The sequence below is a fragment of the Anabrus simplex genome, chromosome 1 (assembly GCF_040414725.1).
Source record: "Anabrus simplex isolate iqAnaSimp1 chromosome 1, ASM4041472v1, whole genome shotgun sequence".
NCBI classification, from domain to species: Eukaryota; Metazoa; Arthropoda; class Insecta; order Orthoptera; family Tettigoniidae; genus Anabrus; species Anabrus simplex.
The window spans coordinates 1,586,590,031-1,586,614,010 of NC_090265.1; the positions used below are offsets into that span (position 1 = coordinate 1,586,590,031).

At 37.5% G+C, this 23,980-nt stretch overlaps 1 protein-coding gene across 4 annotated transcripts in view; it reads left to right on the forward strand.

The window, feature by feature from the left end:
• Positions 1-23,980, forward strand: part of LOC136858571 (phosphatidylinositol 3,4,5-trisphosphate 3-phosphatase and dual-specificity protein phosphatase PTEN) — a 516,439-nt gene that overhangs the window by 328,843 nt on the left and 163,616 nt on the right. The gene's annotated exons all lie outside the window — the stretch shown is intronic.

Consider the following 23,980-nt stretch of genomic DNA (forward strand, 5'->3'; position numbering starts at 1 on the left):
AGTTACTATACTCCAAATGTTTAGTGTATTGTGTTTCTGGGAACTGCATCTTTAGTTTTTTGGTTTTGAAATCTTAGTAAATATAGTGCATCTCTGTTTCTGGAAAAGATGATTGTATACTGAAATATCGTATTTATGTTTATTTATATATATATAAACTTACATGTCCTGACCTGACTGACTGATTCATCATTGCTGAGCCAAAACTACTGGACATAAAGAAATGAAATTTTGGGGATACATTTGTATTACGGTGTAGGTGCTCTCTAAGGTAGGATTTTTGGGTATTCCATCGCTAAGGGGGTGAAAAGGGGGGGGGGGGGAACAGTTTAAATTAGTATATCTATATCTCAAAGACTAAAAGTTTACAGACGTAAAAATAGTTATTTGGAATCTACTTTAAAAATAAACACATTTTTTTTGTTTTTGGTAAATCCCATTAGGGGATGGGAGTAAGAAAAGGTGAAAAAGAGGTTGAATACCTGTTATGAGGATACTTACATCTAAAAAACTGAAAATGTTACAGACATGAAAATTGGTATTTGGAATCGCCTGTAAAAGTAAAGAAACACATTCTTTTGTATTTGGAAAATCCAACTAAGGAGAACTGAAAAGGGGGTGAATTTTTAAAATGAGCTTATCTACAGTATATCTGAAAAACTTAACATGTTATAAACATGAACATGGGTATTTTAAATCTAAAAATAAAGGAACATGTATTTTTCTGTTTTTGGAAAAACACCTAAGGGGTTTAAAAAGGACTGAAAAGCAGGTTAAATTATTTTTATTAGGATACTGATATCTAAAAAACTGAAGATATTACAGAAGTGAAAATTGATATTTGGAGTCTCCTTTAAAAATAAATACAATTTTTTTTTTGTTTTTGTAAAATCCACTTAATGGGGGTGAAAGAATTGAAAAATTAGTTGAATTCTTTGTATGAGTATACTTCTATCTCCAAAAAAAAAAAAAAAAAAAAAAAAAAAAAAAAAAAAAAAAAAAAAAAAAAAAGATGTTGCAGAAGTGAAAATTGGTATTTTGAATCTCCTTTAAAAATAAAGAAACACCAATTTTTCTTTCTTCAGAAAATCGACTTGGGGGGGGGCGGGGTGGAGGTGAAAATTAGTATAGAAGGTGTTGAATTGTATTTATGAGGATACTGATATCTAAAAAACTGAAGATGTTACGGACAGAAAGTTGGTATTTTGAATCTTCTTTAAAAATAAAGAACATGTGTTTTTTTGTTTTCGGAAAGTCGACTTAGTGGTGAGAGAGATGGCGTATGGCTTTTAGTGCTGGAGTGTCCGAGGACAAGTTCGGCTCGCCAGATGCAGGTCTTTTGATCTGACTCCCGTAGGCGACCTGCACGTCGTGATGAGGATGAAATGATGATGAAGACAACACATACACCCAGCCCCAGTGTCAGCGGAATTAACCAATTATGGTTAAAATTCCCGACCCTGCCGGGAATCGAACCCAGGACCCCTGTGACCAAAGGCCAGCACGCTAACCATTTAGCTATGGGGCCGGACCACTTAGTGGTGAGGGGGGTGGAAAAAAGTGAATAAGAAGTTGAATTTATTTTATGAGGATACTTATATATCATAAACTGAAGATGTTACGGACATGAAAACTGGTATTTGGAATCTTCTTTAAAAAAACAAAGAAACACACACATTTTTGATTTCAGAAAAATCCATTGTGGGGGTGGGAAAGAACTGATAAAGGGGTCGAACTCCTTTTATGGGGATACATATATCTCAAAAAAACTTGCGATGTTACACACTTGGAAATAGGTATTTGGGATCTCCTTTAAAAAAATTAAGAAAAATATAATTTTTATTTGTTTTTGATTTGAGACAAGACTTTCTCTCACATGTACAGGTCTATGTTGCATGGTCATCTTAGCCCCAAAAGGCAATACTACAAATGTGGTTTACAAAGAGTTTCTGAGTTAAATGAAACTGAGTTTTTCGGTGAATGTTTATACTTTGGGTATTTTGAGATAATGTCTCGGTACAGTACCAAGGAACTTGATCAAATTACTACTTTGATCAAATTACGAAATCCACGCGAGTGAAGCCACGGGTAACTGCTAGTCTATATATATAACATAACATGTCCTGACTGACTCACTCACTCATCATCACCGAGCCAAAACTACTGAACATAAAGAAATGAAATTTTGGGAAATAATTTATATTACAGTGCAGGTGCTCACTAAGGAAAGGGGTGAAAAGGGGTGTGAATTTTTAAAATGAGTATATCAATACCTCAAAAACTAGGCAGTTTAATGATGTGAAAATTGGTATTTGGAATCTCCTTTGAAAATAAAGAAACATGTATTTTTTTGTTTTTTGGAAAGTCCATTTAAGGGGAATTCAGGAAGCAGTATATTCCATGCTGGGATAAAACTACCAAAAAAATGTATTATAGTTATCAGAAAATTGGTGATCCTGAAATGGGGAAAAGTATATTAGATCTGAGTAAAGGAAGAAAACTGAAATGGAGAGATCCAACTTCTCAGTTGAGCTTTACTCACTCCAGCAGAAAAGCATGGACCCTTAAGAAAATTGGTGCTGCTTCAAACATACGCAAAGAGGTGCCAGGAATAACACCAAATGAAATGGCACTACATATCAAGTCAAGAGCTGTCAAAATTCCAATAGACCCCACTATGAAGAAATACATTGAGAGAGAGAGAGATGAAGAAATTGGACAACAGCCTCCAAAATGACTCTATTCTTGCTAATTCATTCAACTAAGAATAAATTCAGAAAGCCATCAACATGCTAAAAATGAGGAAGGCTGTAGGTTCAGATGGTATTTTCCCTGAATTTATGAGATATCTTGAAGCATGGGAAAATATGGCTTAAGAACTTCTTCAGTGATGTATTAGAGACTGGAATCATTCCCCCAGAGTTCAAGATGGCTCACACCATGGCAATTCTCAAACCAGGAAAAGCAGCAGATGATCCCTCAAGCTACCATCCTATTGCACTACTGAGTGTTTGCTACAAATTGTTGGAACGCCTCATCCTCAACTGAATCCAGGAAATAATAAATGACATAACACCAACATACCAGGCGGGCTTCAGAATCAAACGAAGCTGCTGTGAACAAGTATTAGCATTAACATCATATATTGAGGCAGGATTCCAGAAGAAGCTAAAGACATCCGTCACTTTTGTTAACCTGACAGTGGCCTATGACAGTATGGTTGGATGGACTACTATTCAAAATTGAAAAGCATACACGCTGCTGAAAACTTACAGCCCTTCTGAAGAACATGCTGACAAATTGGTACTTCAGGGTCACCATAGGGCAAAAGATAAGCAAGTCTTTTACAGTAAAAAATGGACTACTTCAAGGGTCTATATTAGCCCCACTACTTTTCAACTTGTACACCAGTGACATGCCTGACACCATCAGCAAGAAAATCCGCTATGCTGACGACTTAGCCATCGCTGTCCAAACTGTCACATTAGAAGAAGGGTAAAGCGTTCTCTCTGATCACTTGGAAACCTTGAATGCATAATACATGAAGTGGAGACTTTGCCCAAATCTGGTTAAGACAGAAGTATGCTCTTTCCATCTGTGTAACCAAATAGCTCACCAAAAGCTCAATGTTGTGTTCTGCTAACAAAGAATTAAACATAATTTCAACCCCTAGTACCTTGGCATCACCTTAGACCGTTCTTTAACATACAAAAAGCACCTACAAAATACAAGTCAGAAACTTAAGTCAAGAAACATCACCATGAAGTAGCTAGCTGGTACGACATGGGGAGCTGATGCATCCTCGCTACGCACTACTGCCCCCACCATGGTTTACCCAGTGGCTGAATATTGTGCCCCGGTGTGGCAACGTATCGCTCAAACTAGGAAGATCGACATCCATTTGAACGATTGTATGAGAACCATAACAAGCACACTAAAATCTACCCCAATCCCATGGCTACATACTATCAGTAACACACCAACCCGGAACTGAGACGATACGAAGCAACTAAACGCGAGTGGAAAAATTTACACCATCCTAATCATCCACAGAATCTCCCAATCCATGAGGTCCTTACTGATCTCTAACCCTTCTCGTCTTAAATCAAGGAACCCAATATGGCATGACATAACTGGCTTCAATATCCAGGAAAAATGGCGTCAAAGCTGAAGCTCTGCATGTATGAAACGCCAAGGCAGGCAAGACCCCACAACTGGACTCCCAGGATTTCACCTGAAGAGACACCAATGGTCTAAACTCAACCGTTAAAAGAACAGATCATGCTAGATATAATGCCATGCTACATAAATGGGGACTTCGAGAATCCCCTGCCTGTGACTGCGGAGCCCCTTTCCAGTCAGTGCAACACATTATTGAGGAGTGCCCTCTGTGGAAGTATGATGGACCAGCCCAAGACAACCCCATTCTTAGAATGGCTACAGCAACTGGACATTGATTTGTAAATGTGAATGCTACCAACATTCTTGTCCTTGATTATATTGTAATTTTTTTCTTTTCTTTTGTATACTTGCCATACGAGAAATAAATAAATAAATTAGGGGCGAAAAGAATTGAAAAAGTGGGTAAATGTTTAAAATGAGTATATTTACAGTATATCTCCAAAACTTAACATGTTGCAGACATGAAAATTGGTATTTGGAATCTCTTTTAAAAATAAACTTGTATTTTTGTTTTTGGAAAGTCCACTTAATGGGGGAAGAGGGTGAAAAGTAGTGAAGAAGTTGAATTATTTTCTTATGTGGATATATATATCTCAAAAATTGATAGTATTGCAGACGTGAAAATTGGTATTTGGAATCTCCTTTAGAAAGCAAAGAAATACCCACTTTGTTTTTGAAAAATCCACTGAAGGGGGTGAAAGGAACTGAGAAAGCAAGTGAGTTTTAAAAATGAGTGTATCTACAGTATATCTCATAAACATAACATTTTGCAAATGTGAAAATTTGGTCTACGGAATCTCCTTTAAAAATAAAGAAACACTTATTTTTTGTTTTAGAAAATCCACTTAAGGGGGTGACAAGAATTGAAAAAGCAGATGAATTTTCAAAATGAGTATTTCTACAGTATATCTCAAAACCTTAACGTGTTATAGATGTGAAAATTGGTATTTAGAATCTCCTTTAAAAATAATAGGTGGTGGGGACTTACAAAGGTTTTGACTTCTTTTAATGGGGATACTTATATCTCAAAAACTAAAGATGTTACAGATGTGGAAATAGGTATTTGTAATCTCCTATAAAAATAAAGAAACATATACTTTTTTGTTTTCGACTTGAGAGAGGACTGTCTCTCACATGTACAGTTCTATGTCGCATGTTCCAGAGTTGGCTCTGCCAGTAGCCTGGTCTTTTTTTCCCCAAAAGGCAATACGGTACCACAAACATGGTTTAGAAAGTAGTTCTGAAGTAAATGAAACTCAATTTCTTGGTGAGTTTTTATGCTTTAGGGATTTTCAGACAACGTCTTAGTGCAGTACAGAGGAACAAATACTTTTATCAAATTACAAAATCCATGTGAGCGAAGCCGCGGCTGATGGCTAGTGTGTGTGTGTACATATAGTAAAACCTGCCTGAAAGGCCACTCCAGTTAAGAAACAACTCCTCCTGATGTATAATCGCAGCTCCTATGACCGATTTTTAAAGAACTGATTTATAACTTCATACTAACACTGTAGCATTTTACTCCTATTAAAGGACCACCCCTCTGTCCAATCACCCTTGAACTGCCGTTTTATTACTTTTTACTCCTTTTAAAAGATCAGGTTTATAAATAACTGAATTTACTCGCTGTGCATGGTCTCCATTGATGTGCAAATTAAGTCTGGCAATGTTTTAAACTGTTTATTGTATGCGCTTTCCGCTAATCCTGTAGGAATGTGGCTTAGGAAATTCCGAGGAGAGAGAAAGCAGCAGGCAGCAAGTCTAACGAAAGAAGAAAGGGTGATGGCATGGCATTACAGACCTTGACCACTCCACAGTGTTTAGCTAGGGACCCACTATTAAACGGTTTAAATTTTCTAGCATAGTGTGAAGTTGTCAGAAATATCCAGTAAAATGAAAAGTATTTGGAGGAAAGGGTAAAAGTCATTTGCAAGCGCGAGAGTGGACTATCGGAATTATTATTAACTGTATGGAATTTACATAATGGACAAGTATATACAATATTATACAAAAGAAAAACCTGCAAAGAATACATGGTACTAAGTAGGGGACAATTATACATGGATATCTAAATTATTTATCCACTGCACTAGGGATACTGAGACATCAGCAAAGTCTTCGCGCCTCATTCGCTGGCTCATTTAACTTTTCACCTCTTCTTGTAAACATTATGAGACAGTGCTGAAATTTGCATGTGTTGTGCTACTAAATGTAACAAAGGTTTTTCAGTCTGTCAAACACATAGCAAATATAATGTAAATTAAAACACTATAAACATAGCTGTAAAAAATGCACTAACATACAAAGAATGACATGTTTCGTTCTACAAGAACATCTTCAGATTCTATCATATCACTTTTTAAAAAATAATCTTATATATGTACAGTATTGTTTACGTAACGTAAACTTGTCAATGATAGTTTAGTGATAACGTGAAACAGTAATGACAGAAATAAAATATATACAAGTATTAATACAATGAAAACTTACGTACTTATCTAGACTGCCGATGTTAAGTCTGTTGTTACCAACTATTATTTCAAGACTGTGGTCATGGAAGTTTTTGGGAGGCACGCTGCGCTTGGAGAGGGGAGGGCAGGAATGGGAGGGGCCTTGTAGAGCGATGTGGATCTCTCCTATTGGATGATTTGAATCGAGTATACTGTACAGTGGAGAGGGGAGGGAGAAGTGGGGCGGAGTGGCTGGAGCGCTGTGGACCTTCCATCAGCATTGGAGAGGAGAGAGAGGTTATTGATCTACTCAATGTTAAATGTACTTTTATGTAATATGGATGAATGCAAAATTAATTATTTTGGTGAATAAAGTAAGGAACGGTATTATTATTATTATTATTATTATTATTATTATTATTATTATAAAAGCAATTTAATGAGTAGGTGTTGTCAGATATTATGTGAGTAGAGCGAATAGGGGGGAAATATTTAAATGTGTATGCTCATTCAGGTTATTTGCATTAGCATTTTTTGCGACGTAAATTTCTATTGCTTCTTTTATATTCAAAGATTTATTTTCGAAGTGTAAAATTTTTAGATCAGTGTTGATGTCTGTGAAATGGTGTGAACAGTCGTATACGTGCTCTCCGAAGGCTGAATGCTGATTATATCTGATCGCGTTTTTGTGTTCTTTGTATCTTGTATGGAAATTACGTTTTGTTTGACCTATGTATGTGGCGTTGCAGTTAGGTTCTTGGCACTTGAGTTCATATACTTCTCACTTTGAGAAAGGGTCCTTTTTGTTAAGGTTGCATGTGCTGATGTGTCTCTGTAGTGTGTTATTCGTTTGAAAGGCTACTTTTAAACCTTGTTTCTTGAAAATGTTAGCTACTTTGTAAGTGTTATTGTTAACATAGTTGAGAAACACGTAGTTTTCTTTGTCGTGTGGTGCTTTCCCGGCGACTTTTCTTATGTTTATTTAACAGCTTATCTACTGTGCCTGGAGGATGATTGTTTTCTTTCGCGATTTGTTTAATGATTTGCATCTCTTCATTGAAATCCGTTGCGCTCATTGGTATGGAAATAGCTCTATGTATCATTGTATTCAGTCCTGCTATTTTGTGTGTGTATGGGTGGTTCGAGTTGTTGTCAATAGTGTGCGACGTGTGAGTGGGCTTTCTGTATACTTTGGAAGATAGGTTGTCATTATTCCTGTTGATTGATGTCTAAATAGTTTATTTTCTTGTTATTTTCTGGCTCCATTGTGAATCTGATGGATTTGTGTAATGAATTTAGAGTGTTTAATAACTGGTGTGCATTAGTGATATCATTATCATATATGCATATGACGTCATCCACGAATCTGCTCCAATGTAAGATTCCTTTTGACAGCTGGCCCATTAAGATGTTTTCGAAGTTATTCAGAAAAATGTTTGCTATTATACCTGATAACGGTGAGCCCATGACTAATCCTTCTTTTTGGCAATAGATTTTGCATTCAATGACTTAGCAGCAAATAAAATCATGTACTAAATGGCTAATGGGCACTGCGCTGGATTGAAGTTGGGAAGGTCAGCCGGTTAGGAAGCTGAAGGTGCCGAATTAGCCCAGTACTCAAAGAGCCGTAGCACAGCTCTCCCTGAGTTAGTGCCATAAGAGCCCATGTTATCACCACTAGCTCCTGTGTTAGATTGAAGTTGGAAAGGGCAGCTGATTAGAAGGATAAGGCCACCAAATTTGCCTAATACATATTAACCCATAGCCCAGCTCCTTAAAAGTTAGTCTCATATAACCAGTGTATAGCAGCTATCTTGTCTCGGAAGCCCTAGCGCAGCTGTTCCTGGGTTAGTCCCATAAGAGCCCATGCATATGCAAGAGCTCCTGCGCCAGAATGTGTAAGTTATCACTACAATACTGCCTTCCCTTGGTTATTGAAGGATATGACATGAAATATATTTAAAATATAGATTAAACAAACTTCTATTTATGATTTTCTACAGCTGAAGTAATGGTAGTAAATGACACTCACATTTTTTTTGTTGTATACAGTAATTGTGTTCAATAAATCAATGCAGCCATTTTATATTTCATTGTAGTACTGTAGTATAATATATATCAATGTATATGTTACCTTTATTAAGCAACCGCTCTTCTGAAAGACAACCTTTTGCTGGATCCCACAGTGATCATTTAATACATGTTTTACTATATATACATTATACCAGTATCTATGTATGGGAGTCAATAGTGTTCAAATAATAGGATAGGGCTTCATATAATCGGCGACAAATATATATGTGGTACGCTAAGCCTGGTACGGTAGGTAGTATACCTGTAAAATAAAATGTGCTAATGTAAAATATCCTGTGGTTCATTGTGTGGGTTACTGTAGTCACGTCCTAGTTCGTGAACCATGGGCAATGGCTGAGTGGCCTAGTAAGTGGTCCTGAGAGTCGGGAACCAGCCTAACTTATCAAAATCATCTTGGACTTCTTTGAATCAATTATTCTTGGTTTTACTTTTCCAAAAGTAGTTGAAAAAGTGTTTCAGTTCCCTGGTTTCTGGTAGTCTTGATATGTGACAGAAAAATTTAACCTCTTTTTCTGCATTGTGTCTATTATTGAGACAATCGGGATACCAGTTGCTATGGAATGGGAGTGGGCATCTCGGACATATTCTGAGCCATGGCCCTCCTTGTGCTCAGGCGGCTAGGACTATACAATTCACCGGTGGTCCATAACCCGTTAGAGGAGAGATCCTCACTTGGACTATGTACAAGTAGGGTAGCATCCTGCTTTATGAATTTACCGAGCTCAGAACATTTTAAGCAAGCCTCAGACCTATGGGAGTACCGGAATCCCACTCCCATTTGACAGGCGAGGGACTCCTTGGAAACAACTTGGCGAACAAAATGGAATTCGATGGGGAGCTATCAATATTAATTGGGCTTATGGAAGAAAGAAAGTAGAACTGGCTGAGTCAGCTAAAAGGATGCATCTGGATGTGCTAGGAGTAAGTGATATTCGGGTAAGGGGAGATAAGAAGGAAGAGATAGGAGATTATAAAGTGTACTTGATGGGTGTTAGAAAGGGAAGGGCAGAGTCTGGGGTAGGGCTCTTTAACAGGAATAGCATTGCGCGCAACATAGTTTCTGTTAGGCATGTAAATGAGCAATTTTTTAGTTCAGTTTCATATTATAGTTCATTATTTGTGCAATTCAGTCAATCAGCCAGTCAATACTATTCTACATTTAGGGCAGTCACCCAAGTGGCAGATTCCCGATCTGTTTTTTCCCAGCCCTTCCCTAAATGATTTCAGAGAAATTGGAAATTTATTGAACATCTCCCTTGGTAAGTTATACCAATCCCTAACTCCCCTTCCTATAAATGAATATTTGCCCCAGTTTGTCCTCTTGAATTCCAACTTTATCTTCATATTGTGATCTTTCCTACTTTTATAAATGCCACTTAAGCTTATTCGTCTACTAATATCATTCCACGCAATTTCTCCGCTGACAGCTCGGAACATACCACTCACAAACATATCAGAAGTAAGGCTTTTCAGGCGTTTGCTCTATTAACCAGCGTTTCGTCTTTGGTCTGACACTAGACTCATCAGAGTGGGATGTGTCGGACCCTACCCACTGACGCTGGGGTGTATGCAGGTGAACTTATCAAAAGCCCTTATGAGAGGCACAGTCTGATAACTGCATACAGGAGATAAATCTCCACAATGGAATTATTGCCCACCTAGGAATTCCGAATGGTAAATTCTAAATTCCCATGGAGGGAATTGGTCGAGCAGCTCGTCTTTCTCCCAACGGTGTGGGCAGATTTCTCAGTTGGAGGAATTAGGACTAGAATTGTCTCCGTGTATTCACCATGTGAGGGTGCAGATGGGGATGAAGTTGACAAGTTTTATGAAGCATTGAGTGACATTGTGGTCAGATGATACAGATGTTGATTCCCATAGGAAATCTGAAATATTTGTCCTGAATGAGTAAATTTATAATGGCCAATAACGGACCATTTATATCATGGTCAGGGTCAACAGCAAGGATAGAATAATGCTAATGGGCGATTTCAATGCGAGAGTTGGGAATAGTACTGAAGGATACAAAAGGGTGATTGGTAAATGTGGGGAAGAAATGGAAGCTAATGGGAATGGGAAGCATTTGCTGGACTTCTGTGCTAGTATGGGTTTAGCAGTTACGAATACATTCTTCAAGCATAAGGCTATTCACTGCTACACATGTGAGGCTAGGGGTACCAGATTCATAATAGACTATATCTTAACCGACTTCGAATTCAGGAAATCTGTTAGGAAAGTATGAGTTTTCCAGGGATTTTTGGATGATACAGACCACCATCTGATCTGTAGTGAACTAAGTATCTCTAGGCCTAGGGTAGAGAAAGTGAAATCTGTCTGCAAACGAATAAGGGTAAAAAATCTCCAGGACGAGGAAGTTAGACAGAAGTACATGGATATGATCAGTGAGAAGTTTCGAACAGTGGACAGTAAGCAGGCTCAGGATATAGAAAGTGAATGGGTGGCATACAGGGATGCTGTAGTAGAAACAGCAAGGGAATGCCTAGGAAGATAAGAAAAGGCGAACATTTTGGTCGAATGATGAAGTGAGAGCAGCTTGTAAACATATAAAGAAGGCTTATCAGAAATGGCTCCAAACAAGGGCCGAGCCCGACAGGGAATTGTACGTAGGTGAAAGAAACAGAGCGAAACAAATAGTTGTTGAATCCAGAAAGAGGTCGTGAAAAGATTTTGCTAATAACCTGGAAAGGCTAGGTCAAGCAGCAGGGAAACCTTTCTGGACAGTAATCAAGAATCTTAGGAAGGGAGGGAAAAAGGAAATGAACAGTGTTTTGAGTAATTCAGGTGAACTCATAATAGATCCCAGGGAATCACTGGAGAGGTGGAGGGAATATTTTGAACATCTTCTCACTGTAAAAGGAAATCTTGCTGGTGGTGTTGCGAACAGCCAAGCTCATGGGGAGGAGGCAAATGATGATGGTGAAATTATGCTCGAGGAAGTGGAAAGGATGGTAAATAAACTCCATTGTCATAAAGCAGCAGGAATAGATGAAATTAGACCTGAAATGGTGAAGTATAGTGGGAATGCAGGGATGAAATGGCTTCATAGAGTTTAAGATTAGCATGGAGTGTTGGTAAGGTACCTTAAGAATGGACAAAAGCAATAATTGCACCTATCTATAAGCAAGGGAACAGGAAGGATTGCAACAACTATCGAGGTATCTCATTGATCAGTATACCAGGCAAAGTATTCACTGGCATCTTAGAAGGGAGAGTGCGATCAGTTGTTGAGAGGAAGTTGGATGAAAACCAGTGTGGTTTCAAACGACAGAGAGGCTGTCAGGATCAGATTTTCAGTATGTGCCAGGTAATTGAAAAATGCTACGTGAGGAACAGGCAGTTGTGTTTATGTTTCGTAGATCTAGAGAAAGCACATGACAGGGTACCGAGGGAAAAGATGTTCGCCATACTGGGGGACTATGGAATTAAAGGTAGATTATTAAAATCAATCAAAGGCATTTAGCAAAGCATGACGTCAGTTTTTGGAGGAAATCTGTTTATTAAAAAACCATGATAGTATGAAAAAAATATCAAATGATCCAAATTTTTACATGACTCAATTTTTCTTTCAGCTTGATAAAGTCCATCTTGAGAATCAAAAATATATTACAAATGTACAATGTATGCCGACACACATACTTAACATATCAAATCAGATCTTGAAGTTTCATTAATTTTACACCTTGGGCGTGCGTGCTCGCACCACGCTCTTGGCTTTACTTTTTGTTAACACTTAGAACTGTAGATGAGTACGTTCCCCTTTCCTGCACACTTGACATTGCAGTGGGGGTCCCTAACCTTAAGATAAAACATGATGTATTGCACAAAAAGAGGAGACAAAAAATAATCTAACGTTACAAAATATAACACGCTGAGTGGTAAAATATCCTACGCGCAAATATATATGCCCCGAATCATGAGCAACCTCATGAGCACAACACTGTGGATCAGAACAACAGAATAAAATCACAAAAAATGGCAAATATACACAATCAAAGAAACAAAAACATGATGTCATATTTTCCAGGGCTCGCCAAGAAAGCATGTGGCATTCACGCAACTCTCATTCACTCAATGCCTCGATGGAAAATACTGTATAAGGAAACAAATTACATTTTAAGCAACACTTCCTATTCAACGCAGGTTCCTGAAATAAATTACATGACATAAATTCAATAAAACAAAACAGAGTAGGCTTTAACTTTCAACACATAATTCAGCGTTGTATCCTGAAAATGATTACATGACACAAAATAATCCTCAGCGTCGTTATATCCTGAAAGAAAATCCAAACTAAAAGTCGCGATAAAAAATCTTCTACGGCAACACGTAGTGACATGGACAAAACCCAATAAAATCATCATGAAGTGTACGCCGCTCAAATAAAACTCTCCTCAGTAGACAAACATATCACCCTCGCCAACACGCGGTGGAATGATTCAAAGCGGAGACTCATGTCTCCCAAAATAATGCAACAAACATCAAAACGACGGGGTCCAACCCTTTACACACGCTGCTCAACAGTCTCTATTCAATACGGAACTATCATGAAGTTTTTAACTTTAAATGCAAGTCACACAGTCGTGAAAAATGCGATATCATTTTCTCTTATTTGAAATTCAAATACAAAGCCCCAGTTAATTTGTTTCAGATTTTCTATAAATATGTTAATATAATCATCACCCTGACTTTACCCACATCAGAACAGGTTCACCATTGTAGATTATGTCAGGTTGGTTAAGATATAATGATATTAGCAGACGTGCCAAGTCTCCCGATTTAAGTGGGAGACTACCAAATTTTCATCGTTCCTCCCGATCTCCCGATTTTCAGAGCAGTAACAGTAATTTTCATATTATTTTAAACTCCTGCGTATTTTCTCGTTCTATAGATACATGTCTGAGTATGGCTGGTTGATAGTAGTTCTAATAATGATACCAGATGGCATATGGGGCACAGTTGTCCGGCCCCGCCATGTAGGGTGCAACATGTCCGCCTGTCACCCGGCGGCCCCGGGTTCGATTCCCGGCTGGGTCAGGGATTTTTAATTCTAATGATTAATATCCCTGGCCTGGGTGTTTGTAACATATGAGTAACAACACAGTAAAGGTTTCCACCTATTCAATACAAAATATATTCACAATATTTTAAAATTACATGGAACTAGTTTCGACCCATCTAGGGGTCATCATCAGCCACATCAAAGCAAAGATCACTCTTGACGAAATCCTAAGAACATGTTAATTTTAACAGTAAGATTATTATGGAATAACAAGTGAATGTGGTAAATGAAAAGAGATGTTAGTATGGGACAGGTGAGTAATAGCTAATAAATATACAAGGAATATACATAAGAGGTTTGGAACAAAGTATAAAAGGGGGCTTAGTGTTGTAAAAATTATATAATCATGGAAAACAGTAAGTCCTTATAATGAAGAATGCAATGTGAAATGACATATATAAAATTATATATGGCTTAGGAAGAGTGGAGGTGGTTTAGGAGGGGAAGAGGGCTTAAGGTGGGGTTGAAGGGTGTGGGAGAAAGGGTAATTGTCTCGGAAAAGTACCTTTGATTAAATTTAGGATTGAGTTTTGGTTGGCTGCATTATTGTTTCTGAGGAAAGTGATAAATAGATCGAAGAGTATGTTGGGTTTCTCTGAGATTTCATTGTGACTGACGCCCTCAAGAAGAAAATTAAAGACAACGAACTCATCATAACCAAAGCTGAGAAAGGCAATGCAACAGTTATCATGGATAAAAAAGTTTATATTGAAAAAACAAAAAACTTTTTTTTCACAGACAGCTCATTTTGCATAATTAAAAAAGACCCCACCCAAAAAATTCAAAAACTACTTAAACAAACTCTTAAAAACACTTCATTTTTATTTACCGAACAGGAAAAATCCAAACTCATACAAATGAACCCAGGACTCCCCACTGCTAAAGCTCTTCCCAAAATACACAAAGCCAGAGTTCCCATCCGCCCAATTATCAACTATAGACCAAGCCCTTTATACAAAATATCACAATTCATCCAATGTTTCTTAAGAAAAAATTATCAATTTTTATCCAAAAAGTCTATTAAAAACACATCAGAGCTAGTAGAAAAACTTAACAAGTTCAATTTGCAACCTGATCACTCTATCCACTCTTTCGATATTGTAAACATGTACCCAAGCAGACAAGTATCAAAATTAATTCCGATAATTATAAACAATTTAAACAAAAACAGCCACTTTAGCAAACTAGAGATACAAGATTTTATCACAGTATTGAAACTAATCCTCAATAATAACTTTTTCACTTTCGACAATGTCATGTATCAACAAGATGGTTTAGCAATGGGGTCACCGGCCTCAGATATCTTAGCAAAATTATACCTGGATTTCCTCTAATACACCAAAATTGACAATGAATTTGAAAACATTCTCTTTTGGGCCAGATAAGTTGACGATGTCTTTGTAATCATGAATGAAAAATCAATTAACGCATCCACCATCCTCTTAAGACTCAACAATATTGATCCTCATATCAAATTCACACTAGAATCCGAATCAAATCTAAAAATCAACTTTCTAGATTTAACCGTCACTAGAAACTCAGATTCTTTCAGTTATAAAATATTCAGAAAACCCACTCAAACAGCGTCCACCATTCACCAAGATTCAGTGCACCCCCAATCCTACAAACGAGCCACATACAACAGCCTAATTCACCGAGCCTTCAGCATACCTATGTCCAAGAAAGATCTAAAGAACGAACTCAACACAATCTACGGATTCGCATAATTCAACGGCTTCAGCAACCATTTTATAGAAAGGATAATCAATAAACATAAATATCGCCCAAAAACTACCCTAAAAAAATAAACAACTAAACCTCTAACATTTTCCACCTTCACATTCAACAATGATATCTACAAGTTAACCAATATCTTTAAGAAACAAGGCGTTGAAATAGCCTTCAAAGTCTTCAAAACCAACTATAAGAACATGAACGTTTTACACAATACTTCACACATCAACAGGACCAGCAGTTTTTTTAAAATCAGGAGTTTATAAGATCAAATGTAACACCTGTGGAAAAACCTACATCGGGCAAACCGGTAGAAACTTCAATATCAGATACCACGAGCACACTAACGCAATAAAATACAACAAGTTTTCAGCCATCGGCCAACACATGCAAGATTATAACCATAATTTCACCAATATCGAACAAGACATGGACATCCTCGTATTAGCAAACAAGGGCCCTTTACTCGACATAATGGAAAATTACAACATACACCTAGACCAATACTTTAATGCCAGTCACAATCTCAATGAAATCTCAGAGAAACCCAACATACTCTTCGATCTATTTATCACTTTCCTCAGAAACAATAATGCAGCCAACCAAAACTCAATCCTAAATTTAATCAAAGGTACTTTTCCGAGACAATTACCCTTTCTCCCACACCCTTCAACCCCACCTTAAGCCCTCTTCCCCTCCTAAACCACCTCCACTCTTCCTAAGCCATATATAATTTTATATATGTCATTTCACATTGCATTCTTCATTATAAGGACTTACTGTTTTCCATGATTATATAATTTTTACAACACTAAGCCCCCTTTTATACTTTGTTCCAAACCTCTTATGTATATTCCTTGTATATTTATTAGCTATTACTCACCTGTCCCATACTAACATCTCTTTTCATTTACCACATTCACTTGTTATTCCATAATAATCTTACTGTTAAAATTAACATGTTCTTAGGATTTCGTCAAGAGTGATCTTTGCTTTGATGTGGCTGATGATGACCCCTAGATGGGTCGAAACTAGTTCCATGTAATTTTAAAATATTGTGAATATATTTTGTATTGAATAGGTGGAAACCTTTACTGTGTTGTTACTCATATGTTATTCTCAGTTCAATACGGACCAACAACATGAAATTTATAACCCTGGGTGTTTGTGTCGTCCTTAATGTTCGTTTCCTCACATACAACACTACACTTCTGCCATTCCAATTTACACGCAGGTTCATATCGTATGGTGCCAGTAGGGGCAAAAGATCCACAAGGGTTGACGCCCCGAACATATAGAATTTAAAAATAGGGGAGGGGGTGCACAATGGCCAATCATGTGCTCCTCTTTGGTCTATAGTACAGCCATTCTATTTGCAAGCGAGTCAAGAAAGTAACTTAACCTCAGAAGTAGCACACCATAGTCGTCCACCCGGGCCAGGACCTGCAGAAGTGCTTGTATTGTGTCTTAATATTTGTTTTGGCCAAAATGTCATAAAAGAAATATGATGCAGTGTTTAAAAGTGCTTATAGGGAAGAGTTTCCGTTTTGAGTGAATCCAGGAAGGGATCAACATTCACATTCTGTACTATATGTAGATGTGATTTTTCAGTTGCGCATGGCGAGAACTGTGATATACTCAAGTATATGCAAATGAAAAAACATAAGGAGAGTGTCCAGTGTGTAGAAAGAAACCAGAAACTGATTTTTTCATTCAAAAACCAAGATGTAAATCCTGTGACGAATGCCGAGGCGTTATTTACGTCATTTATCGTAGAACATAACCTGCCTGTAAATTGTGCCGATCGCACAGGACCTTTGTTTTGCAGAATGTTTCCTGATTCTGAAATTGCTAAACGATATGGCTGTGCTAGAACGAAAACAGCGGCTATCATTACAGAAATGTGCATGGAAGAAAGGGCAAAAATTGTATCACATTTGCAGATGAATGCATTTTCTTCTGCTACTGATGGTAGCAATAAAAGCGAATTGAAAATATATCGCATTTTTGTTAACATTTTTTAGGCCTGAACTCAATGAATTTCAGAATTATCTACTTTCTGTGCCTAATTTAGAAGGGGATGCTACTGGAGCTAACATTGCCAGTCTTTTGCTCTCAACATTTCAGGAATTCTGCATTCCATTATAAAACTGCCTAGCTCTTGGTGCTGATAATGCTCCAGTAATGGTAGGATTAAAGAATGGTGTGGCAGGATGTTTGAAGCGGGAAAATAATAACATAATCATCGTAGGCTGTTCTTGTCATCTAATAAATCTTGCTGCAGAGAAGGGTGCAGCGTGCTTGCCCGGAAATGTAGATGAAAGTATAATTGATATATTTTATTGTCTGGAAAGGAGTGCAATGAGGAAAGAAAAGTTCAGAGAATATCAGACTTTTCACAACACAGAGATCAGGAAAATTCTGAAGCATGTGCCTACTCAATGGTTATCACTAAGAAGGTGTTTAGATAGGATTTTGCTGCAGTGTTTACTTCATTCAGGAGCAAAATTGTGAGAAGATTCTCAGATGGGAACTTTGAAGACTTACAAAATTACTAAGCACAGTCTATGTGCAGATGTGTCTTGTCTGTCTGAAAAGGTGAAGGATTGTTATAACATTTCACCACACTCCTCAGTTAAAAGGAAAACCCACTCATCAGTTTCACTTTAAAAAAAAAATGAAACTGCTGACGACACTAAGAGCCATGTATTGTAATGTGAAGAACGACTGTTCATGTTCCTTTCATCAAATTTACGTAAATCTTTTTGCCTTTTTCTCTCAAGTTTTATGGATTTCTTTGAGAATCCAAACCTAGCTTTTCAGTCAAGTATGCCGCACATCCACTTATTAAGGTCAGTTTTGGAGGAACTATTGAAGAATGTAATGGGAAGGTTTGTGAAACCACACATTATTAAAAGCTCCTCCTCTCTCCTTGATGTAGATTATCATACTCCAGCAAATCAAAAGGATGATTGTGATCTGATGATAGGGAACTCTGCATTTGTTTTAGTGAACACATTGAAGTCTGAGGAAAAGTGCATATTCTTTAAGTCTGTTAGAAAGTGTTTCTCTTCATCATGTGACTACATGGTACACAAATTTCCGTTCAGAGATGAAGTTTTAATTAATGCAGAAATTGCAAATATTTCTGTTATAAGTAAGGCATCATTTTCTAGCCTTAATTTTTCATTAACAAGTTTCCAAACATCCTGACAAGTGAAACAGAACATTTAGATAAAGAAACTGATATTCTGCACTCCCAGTTCTGTAACTTTCAGCTCGAAGAAACAGACCTGGCAGAATTTATGTTCAATGAGCGTTGGTAGGCCAGATGAAATCAGCTGATGCTATACTTAAATATGATAGACTCTCTAAAGTGATGCTTGCTATTTTATCAATTCCACATAGCAATGCAGAATGTGAAAGGATTTTTAGCAGAGTCTCAAAGACAAAAATACAGTTTATATCCTTGCTGTCTGAAAAAACTTTGGAGAAACTTTTAACCTTTAAATCAGTTCAGCAAGCCAAGTGCTTTGAGCAACAATTTAGGTCCAAGTTTCTGAAGAGGACTAAGTCAGCTACGGGTGTGTTGAAGAACAATTAGTCGTAATCTGATCACCGTGTTTAAGGATGAGAAGTCACATGTTCTTACAGTTCAGGTATGTCCAATATGTAGTATTCACATATAAATGATGAAATATATATGTAGGCCAAATAGAATTGTTAATGTATTGAATTATAATGATATAGTACGTTCTGCCATCAATGATGGTGTCATAATACGTCGCGATTTGCTGCCAAATTCCTCCTTATTTTTTCTTTTGAAAGTTGGCATGTCTGTATTAGCAAGGGGTCATGATCTGCGAAACCCCCACCAACAAGTCTTAAGTTTATACATGTATCTCGAAAAATTTACAATAATAAAATCCGGGAAGAAATTGGAGTGGAAAAAATGAATGCTAGAATAGAGAAGAGCCAACTAAGATGGTTTGGGCACATAAAGCGAACGAGCGACGAAAGAATGCCAAAAAAGGTGACAGAAATGCAAATCCAAGGAAGGAGAGGCCGTGGACGACCACGATTGAGATGGAAGGATACCATCCAACGCAGCATTATAGAAAGAAACCTGGACTGGGACACAGTGTTGGAGGAGGAGTGGTGGAAAGACCGAAGAAAGTGGAGAGGAACCATATTTGCCCCTACCCGGCTACAGCTGGATGAAGGGAAATGATGATGATGATGATGATGATTATCCAAGCATGCATTATTATGTGTAGGTAGCTTGTTTGTGCAAGATAAACTTAGATTTCTTAGTAAATTCAGAAAATTTCTAGAAATCTGCACATCTGAATATTTCATCTCTATGTTAAAATCCCCACAAACAGCAACTTTTGCCTTAAACTTTAAAAAATTTTCAGTTACTAATTCAAAATTTTTAAGAAATTCATAAGCATCGACATTTTGGAGATCTATCACTGAACATTGATGCGATGCCAGTCGTCCTCTGTCCATGTCTCCTGGGCAAGGCACCACTGCAAATGCAGGTGTAGGTGTTCTGGTGTCAATGGCAACCAACACATGAGGTGGTAGGTCCCCAATCCAGCAGATGCAAGTCGTCGAGACACTGTGCGGGAACTCGCAGGATGTTGTAGAGTCTCCAGTACATGTTTGCGGATGGCATCGCGGGTGCCGAAGTTATGGGATCCTGCAATGCTTGGCACACCATACGACGGTGCTCTCTCGGGGTGGTGTTTCTTGGTTGATCTGAACCTGCACGACATGATTGGGTGCCCTCATGTATCCATTGAGTCCAATATCGGGCCACTGTGACATCTGAATGGTCCACATGCCTGGCAATTGCATGATACATTTGTTGTAAGAAATTAGTTCACTTAGCTGTGTTTTCAGGAAATTCTATAAACACTTTTTCATAGCGTCAAACATACAGGTTTAAGACCATCTATATATATAAAATAAGAGTTTTGTCTGTACATTGCTCAGAATTTGAAAATAATGGTATTTCTGTATTGGTCATGTCCATAGTAACAAGAAAATGCACTTTTTACTTTTCCGTAATTTCTGTCTGTCTGTATGTACACGCATCACGAGAAAACGGTTGAAGAGAATTTAATGAAAATCGGTATGTGAAGTCGGGGGATAAGCCTCTACAATCTAGGCTATAAATCATTTTACTCACGCTGAGTGAAATGGTAGTTTAGGGGAGGGCCTAAAATTGAATTCTCAACTATTTATGTTATTAGTGGTCTAATGAAAATCGGTATGTGAAGTCGGGGGATGAGCCTCTACAATCTAGGCTATAAATCATTTTACTCACGCTGAGTGAAATGGTAGTTTAGGGGAGGTCCTAAAATTGAATTCTCAACTATTTATGTTATTAGTGGTCGTATTTTAAAGAAAATGGGTATGCAAAGTTGGGGAATAAATTGCTACAATCTAGGCTGTCAATAATTGTATTCATGATGAGAAAAATGGTAGTTTAGGGGAAGGCCTAAAAATTAATTCTCAAATATTGTTGTCATTAGTAGTCCTATCTTGATGAAAATCGGTATGCAAAGTCAGGAAATAAGTTGCTATAGTCTAGGCTGTAAATTATTTTATTCATGGTGAGTGAAATGGTAGTTTAGGGGAAGGCCTAAAATGTAATTATCAAATATTTCTTATTAGAGGTGTAATCGATGAATGCTACATAACTAAGGTTATATAGTATTAAATTTCCTATTATTCATGTCTTATACATTGTTACCGTACTAGCTATGGTCAGAGATATTCATGAATTTGGATTTTTGTTACTAAGTCCATATCAGCGCCGAGTAACGAGAAAATGGGTAAACAGTATTTAATGAAAATGGGTATGTATAGTCGGAGAATAAGAAACTACAGTTTGCGGCATAAAATATTTTACAAATCACAGAGTCGAAAGAAAACTAAATGTGTAGGCCTACAATATAGAAAGCTCATAACATTGATCAACAGTAACGTTACATTGACCATTGTTTGTCGTGATGTGCTTTGTGTCTTCTGTTGCCCCTCATCTCCGGTAGATAGGATTACTGCTGCGTACAGAGTATTTTTTATTTGATTTACGTTGCACTGACATAGATAGGTTTTATGGCGATGATGGGATAGGAAAGGGCTAGGAGTGCCTTAGACCTTAATTAAGGTACAGGCCCAGCATTTGACTGGTGTGAAAGTGGGAAACCACGGAATACCATCTTCAGCGCTGCCGACAGTGGGGTTCGAATCCACTATCTCTCGCATGCAAGCTCACAGCTGCCCACCGCTAACCACACGGTCAACTCGCCCAGTCGTACAGAGTGTAACAGCCTGCCTGAATATTGATGGGAAGTAGCTGGGGAGTTAGATAACTTTCTTCTTTAGCATGCCATTCCCCTGGTTTATAAATTTTCTGATACTACTGGTACGTAACACACTGGATCATCATAGCATTCGGGCTATTCAATCTCTACTCTGAGGCACTGATTGTAATGAACAGTGTGCATATTTAGCAGAATAATGGTAGATGAGTGTTCATGGCAATCTGCGGCCTGGTCATCCCAGCTCTGGAACTTTGGACTATTAGATTGGCACCGCAATCTAACCGCAACATTGTTCGTTAAAAGTGATAAAACGTGCGGCTTCCCATTTGATCGAGTATTTTATATGATAGCATTGCTTTCAATCGCTACATTCCTACTTACGTTTTTGTAATGACCTATGTTGATTTCAGTTAGGAAAACCACAGAGTCAGTCTTTCTGAGAATCCCGTAGCGAAGCACAGGTACATCAGCTAGTCTTTAATACAACTGTGCTTCAAATACTTCGTTCTACACGCGATATGGCTGATAAAGACCGTTAAATAGGTCGAAACTAGTCCCATTAAATGTTTAATTAATAAACACTATTTAATTTGTATTGAAAAAGTGGAATAACTCACTAATTATTTTATTTCGACAGCCAGATGGCGTCAAATTGAAATGTCTGCACATGGTAGCTGAGGCCATATGATTATTAATCAATCTCAAATGATATCTAATAATGTATAAATCCAAGTAGAATTAAAGTTTCATTCTGTAAATCAGTATTATGTTCCACAAATTAGTATTTTTTAATGTTTTATTCCCCTGATTAACGCTTATTCTCCAGTCATAAAGTTTGATAAGTAACCCAAATTTTTTAAAAATGATTCCTCTTTATAACTACTGTTACTTGCAAATAATGTGCAATGAGAAAGGCATACAACAAAATTGACCTTACGTGAAGTAATATCGCCATGAAAATGAAAACCTACAACCTGTTTTCCAGTCACTGACCGGGTCAGGGATGGAATGAATGAAGCAGATATAGGCTATTAGTACGATGGGGTCGCCACTCCCAAAGTGATTTAATGACTGATAATATTGCCATAATGAAAGGTAAGTTATTAAAGGCCTGCATCTTGCAACTCAGATGTAAACAAACATCCATATTGAATTCTGATACACACAATCAACAATAATGACACTTTTAATATTGTCTCCAGCCCCGTAACAGCCAAAATATGACCAAATATACAGACATATACAACATATCCATTGCAGGCTCCTCCTGAAAATAAGTCAAATCAAAATCTCTTTATTTGCAAATGAGGTGTCTACCTCGGTGGCAAATGGTACACTAAAATACATTATTGTCAAGCACTTAATTTTAAATTAACAAGAGACGAATGTGAAATTACTTCTAATAATAATATACAACTGGTATAAGATTAAAATTAACATTGAATTTATTTACATATTTATATTTTACCCATTTTGGAACCTAAGTAGCATAACGACCTGCTGCGTCTTAACCAGAGCCCCTTTTGCCACCACTTTTCAGCGTTCCTGAAGGGCCTTCACAGCTACCGTAGCGGTCCCAGGGCCCTCGAAGTTCCCACTGTACTTCACCCCTACAGGCAGTCCCGTACTTGGGCTGTCCAAACTCCATAGACCAGGGGATGGAATTAATTTAATCACACACATTTTTTATTTACAATATCCTGCACTGGTCGAATGCCCTCTAACATTTCATTTATTTTCTCTGTTGTTGTTTATTCTCTTCTTGAATATCTGTACAGATTTTGGAAAAGGATCAAACACTACCCCTGGTAAACTGTTCCACTCCTTCACGCCCTTCCCAATGAATGAAAATTTACCCCAATCGCTTCTGCTAAAATTCCTTCTAATTTTGTACTTGTGGTCAGTTCTACCAATATAATTATTTTCCAACTGAAGCCTCTCACGGATATCTCTCCATGCTTCTTCTCCTGTATAGTCTCTATATAATCCTATAAGTCTAGTTTTCTCCCTTCTCTTACTTAAAGTTTCCTAACCAAGTTCCTTTAACATTTCTGATACACTACTCTTTCTCCTGAAATCCCCTGTTACAAACCTTGCTGCTC